This window comes from Periophthalmus magnuspinnatus, chromosome 18 (assembly GCF_009829125.3).
Source record: "Periophthalmus magnuspinnatus isolate fPerMag1 chromosome 18, fPerMag1.2.pri, whole genome shotgun sequence".
Lineage (NCBI taxonomy): Eukaryota > Metazoa > Chordata > Actinopteri > Gobiiformes > Gobiidae > Periophthalmus > Periophthalmus magnuspinnatus.
Window position 1 is genome coordinate 25,339,840 of NC_047143.1, and position 6,289 is coordinate 25,346,128.

Sequence of the window (6,289 nt, forward strand, 5' to 3'; positions counted from 1 at the left end):
CGGAGAATGTGCTCAGACAAACGGCACAGTGGCACGACGAAAAGCTGCAGACGAGAGAGAAGTCGATCAAACGGACAATAAAACGTCTTTGTGCGAGGCAGAGAGTGAGACAGTTTATAAAGCTTCAAAGACCCACGGCCCATTTCCAAAATAATACAGCAGGAGGTGAGCAGGCTGTGAATAGCAATCTTTTGATCCTTTTACATCAGTTAATCAAAACGTATTGGATTTATTTATTTATTCATTTGTCATCGTGTTTTTTTTCCGCCTCCACAGTCGGTTTTTAAGCTGCTCTGATCAGTGTGTGTGCAGTGCTGTCATGATATTCAGGATTTCATATTGAAATTTATATTAAAAAAACCTAATATCATGAGCGATACGTCCCCGCCCTCGTATCAACCCACGAGTCTTTCTCTCAGTCCACATTTGAAATCCTGGCAGGCTGCGTTCTGTTGATAATAATCAATAATTCTTAATGTTTGACCAGTGAGCTCCACCCTTCTCTTCCTGCTTTTAGAGCGAAGCCGATCAGATGCTCAGGCTCAGATTTCACTCTCCTCACATGTCTCTGGAAACACAAATGCAGATGGAGATATTTTTATGTCCACTGGATCAAGAGGTTGCTAAACACGGGCTGTTTTAAGTGTGTCGTTTACCTGCAGAACTGTAGACAGAAACATGGATTTTTCTGTGTCACACAAATATGTTAGAATCATCATTAGACCCATTTTGTCCAACAGAGAAATGTCCCACTTTATCAGTGCGTCCTAAACAACCTCAGAGCAGCAGGGAGGCTCCTGATGATCTACATAATGTACAGGTGTACAGTACAGAAGAATACTGGTGACTCTACCTCCTCTCACTGCACACACACACACACACACCCCCACACACACGTATACACACGTATACACACAGATACACACAGATACACACACAGATACACACACAGACACACACACACACACACAGCTCTGTGAGACATGGCCTTACTGTAGATGAGCCTGACACTTCCTGTAGGTGCAGAGCATGAGCTAATCATAGCAGCCCAAATGTAGCAAACGTGATGCCATTAGACAAACGTGAGCGTTCAGAACAAGCCCATTAGGAGCAGGACATGTGTGAGCCCACCACCAGGGGGCGTAATACATCACAACTGATGAGGTTTAAACTATGAAAGATTCACCAGAGCTTCTGTGCATGTGCACTATGTCAGACATGTGCATAAACTATACAGTCAATACTGACCAGGGATGCACCGATCCAGACTGTTCTGTCGATATCAAACGATACCAGGGCAGAGACTGGAAATGTTATTTATTTCCTTTAAACCTAAACAGCATATGGCAGAAAATCATTCAAATGTGATTTGTAACCATTTATAATTAACTATTTATAATTAAATAACTACAGAAAAACTCAAACTGTTACGAGGTGTTTAGATCCAACATTGGCCAGTCTAATGTCATGTTATTACCTGTTTATAGATCAGAATGTTCCATATCTGCACCAGTGCGTCTTGGTGCATCCCTGCGACTGACAGCTGCTGTTGCATGAATTATACTGTAAACATTTTTACTGTAAAGTTCTGTAACATCAACCAGCGAGATGATCAGAGACACATGTGGATCAGAGACATGTGGAAAGAATCTGAGAGGTAAAGAGGAAAAGTGCAGTAGACTCTGCATGTCTAAAGTATGAGAAGAGTATTTACATCAGTCTGGACACATGAACACTACACACTGTAGTATTGTCTGGAAATGCATCTACTGTAGGGAGTATTATACATCTGATGATGTAGTTCAAACAAAGGCAGAACATGAATGTCACACAGAAAGACAAACCTTTATGATAAAAGATATTGTGACTGCTCAGTATATGGTCTCTGATCATCTGAGCAGTTTGTGGCATTTTACTGTGATCAAAAGAATGACTCATACTTTATATTTCTCTAGCATTTGCTGCTCTAAACATCTTATTCTTTGACTGTCATGGTTTTTGTCTGCAGTAGAAGGAAATTGGATTTCCAGCATCGCTCCCAGAAAACTGAGCCACTTTGCCCCATTGAAAGTTTTCCTTTATATGAATAAAACATAAGATGTAAAGCTAACTTTGGAAAGCACAGTGCAGCGACTGCACGGCCTTAACAACATGCAGCTAACCTGGATTCAGCAGAAGGACGCTCCACAAATGTAACTGTCACAAAGAAAAGTAGAACAAATCCATGGCCCAGTTTGAACAGGGCACACAATGACTCCTCACATGACGTTTAATGGAGCTGAGACGAGGCAGCATTCACCAGACTGTTCATGTACTGTCTGTGTATACAGTGTGTACATACAGACTCTATATACCATCGGCTGTGTAAAGAAGTGGACTAAGTGAGCGCGAAGTCACCCAAGACAGTCAAATGAAGCTCATCGAGGCTAGCAGCTAAAAGGGCTAGAGCCAAGTTGCATATGAGGAATTCCAGCCGCGAGTATCATAGCAACCAAAGAGCCAATCCAGAGCGAGGCTGTTGAAGGTAAAGGAGTCTAAAGTATAAAGGAGTCTGAAGTATAAAGGAGTCTGAAGTATAAAGGAGTCTGAAGTATAAAGGACTCTGACAGCAGCAGTTATTGGAATTGGAGTCAGAGTCAATGGAGCCGGAAGTGCACCCATCATCACTTCCTATTTGGAACGCAGTGGCTAGGAGATTAGCTATGTCCGTTTATATGTACAGTCTATGGTATATACACAATCTGTATACATACTGTCTGTATATACACAGTCTATGTTTGGCACAAAGGATCTACAGGACGAACAGAACCTGGAGCTGTGTTCTGTCTGAGGAGCTGACAACTGAGCAGGACAAATGAGACTTTTTTACTTGTAGAACTCTTCATCTGGACTGTGGCATCATTAGTGTCTTTTGGACTAACATCAAACAGCTCACGTTACCTCCTGTTTGACTTCACAAAGCTCCTAAATGTACTCAATCCCAGACCATATTTATTTATACTGTTGAGTTCAGGTCATTTTCCTCGTGTAAATTCTGAGCTGCTGTTTACACATTTGTGAATGAGTGTGAATGTGCAGTACTGTGCAGAGGTCAGGGGTCACACAGGCTGTGACTCTCAACTATTAGGTAAAGATGAGTCCCAGACTAACCACAGTATTCTGTGTATCCCTCTGTCCTGCAGACCTGTGTATCCCTCTGTCCCACGCAGACCTCTACATCCCTCTGTCCCACGTAGACCTGTACATCCCTCTGTCCCCCACAGACCTGTATCCCTCTGTCCCACGCAGACCTCTACATCCCTGTCCCGCACAGACCTGTGTATCCCTCTGTCCCCCACAGACCTGTACATCCCTCTGTCCCACGCAGACCTGTGTATCCCTCTGTCCCCCACAGACCTCTACATCCCTCTGTCCCCCACAGACCTGTGTATCCCTCTGTCCCCCACAGACCTCTACATCCCTCTGTCCCACGCAGACCTGTACATCCCTCTGTCCCACGCAGACCTGTGTATCCCTCTGTCCCCCACAGACCTCTACATCCCTCTGTCCCCCACAGACCTGTGTATCCCTCTGTCCCCCACAGACCTCTACATCCCTCTGTCCCACGCAGACCTGTGTATCCCTCTGTCCCGCACAGATCTGTGGCTCAGCCTTAGCCTCTGCACAGTACACAGTTTTACTGATGCTCACTGTTGGATTGTTTCACTTGTGTCTTCAGCTGCTTCCAGTGTGCCAAGAGAACTCCATGATGTCTCACATGTGCTTTTGCATGTTTAGTCACTACAGTTAACAGCAGCTATACCCACAATGCAAAGGGAAGATCTGCGTTTGTTTCAGGTACTTAAATTCAGAATAATATGTTTAATTTTAGTGGAAGAATTTATGCACCCATCTTCAAATCACCTACTGTTGAAAGTTAAACTGTCTGCTCCGTATAAACAATTACTACTAAACAAGTTAAAACTACTCCAATTAAAAAGATTCTGAATTTCAGTATCTTAAACCAAGTGCACAGAGCTGATTTTAGACTAGACTTAAATGAACCTAATGTTTCGAAACGCGCTGAAGCATGAAACTGTTGCCTTTGCGTCGCGCTCACTTCACTCCTCAGGATTTGAGTTGATGCTGCATTCCTGTGCCACACTTTGGTCGTTACACATTAAACACCACATTTCACATTCAAAAACTTAATTTAGCAGACGATATTCAGACTCTCTTTAACTCATCTACAAATTAAATCAGCCCCGTGACTTTATCCGTTTGATTTGTGGCAGGAGACTAATTCAAAACGGCGACACTCAGGAACAAACCATTTTCGATTATTGACTGAATCCTCCACCGCCCCACGAAATGGACACATAACTCCCGATTGGTTTAAAGTTTTTGTTGCACACTAGGGGACGTCGTAGCTTTGTACTAACCATCTGCGTAATGGAATTATCTGAACACAAATCCGAGTTTACGTAGGCCTAGTCCAGTTCGCAGTGTGAAAAGCAATAACCTCTAACTTCATTCATTTCGAAAAGCTTTCCACAACAGTTGGGGTCATTTTGATACAAGCGACACGACGTTCACTTCTTCTTCTTCTTTTGCTTTTTTTTGGACATTTTGACCCAAAGCCCATATTAACGTCACATTTATACGTCTCCGAACACCGTTTTAATCATCTGTAGACTTTGTGCTCACTGAACGGTTTGGAACAGTTACGGCTCACACTCGACACTGAACAATATCGGACTGACGTGTTTGTTGTCTCTCGTGGTCATCGGGCGGTTTTATGCCCAAACACTGTAAAAAACATCCTCAGTTTGATCGAGGAGGTGTGAAGTCCCGCCGCATTTGAGATGAGTATTTTCATTATAATGTTTTTGTTTTTTTTAATAGGATTTAACGCACAATTAACGCATTATTTTGATTATACAATACTTCAATACTTTACGAAAATGTGGTCTGGTCATTGGTAAATCAGAGTATGATCTGTCCGTATTGGAAAAATATGTCACGTGAGACTGAAAAACATGGCGGATTTCTGTCAAATCGACGAGCGAAGCCTAAACTCTGTTAATCTGACGTGAGAGAAATGTGATTTTATTTGTTAACCGTAGCCGACCAATGAGCTCCTTCGTTTTAAAATGCCACTAAAAAAAGACAAATCCAATTGGACGATCACGTTTGGAAAAAAAAAATGTAAAGAGAGATCATTCTGGATCTGCCCGGCAACACATTATCAAGAATGATTCAGGTTTAGCAGCTACGCAACTAATCCCCGAACTTCTAGCCGCTTAATTAAAGCTGCATTAAAGGTGCATTCTGTAACTTTTTCGGTGGCAGCTAAACAACCTGCTCGTCTCCATGGAGATGTTATCGCTTTGCCTGGAATGTTCCACAGCATAGAGAAACATATCTATTTTACGTTTGTTTTATTTCTCTTAAAACGCATTATTACTGTGAGCGTTCTTGCTTTTCCACAGATCTGACATGACCGACTTCGTGTCTCCATGGAAATAGGCCAGTTTAATGCCATATTCAAAGCAAGGAAAGATCAGAAAAGTTCCAGAGTGCACCTTTAAGTAGCTGCTAAGCCTGAGTTTGTTCATGTGTTATTTAGGCTAATCGAGACGTAGATGTTTTTTATTTTATTTTATTTTATTTTTGCGTTCCTCTTCACGTCTCAAACGAGCTGCTTTTCTGGAGATAGTTTGACCCAATTATCAAACACAATTTGACAACGCCGCAAATTCTCTCGTGTTTTTTATTTTATTTTTTATTATCCTTTCATCCTCTTGCTAACGTCACAGCGCTAACGTCTAAACCGCCGCTTTATTTTGAAAATCTTGATCCCAAATGCTGCTGGATTTCCCTCAAACGGCGTGGACCAGTGACTCTTGGTTCTACTCAAGCGCAAGGATCAAACAATAATGTTACATACTGGTGCATTATTGTCCAATGCAGTAACCATGTGAACAAGCCAGGAATGTTTAAAGCACTTTTTTGAGCAAAACGTCGTCAATATTTAAGCTGAATACTACTATGTAAACGTGATATGAGATTGTCAGAATCACACAGGATCGGGTGGAATGTTTTCGAACGGGGAGCGGCTTTGGGCTAATCCTGTTTTGTTGCTAATCCTGGCTATGATCGTGACAATTATCAACAAATAAAGTGAAAATGCTTGGTATACAACACGTGGGCTGGTGTCTGTTATTTAACCGTGCAGAGCTAAACGAAATGTCGACTTCTGTACGGCAGGATCCCCAAACTTTTTTGCACCACGGACCGGGATAACGCA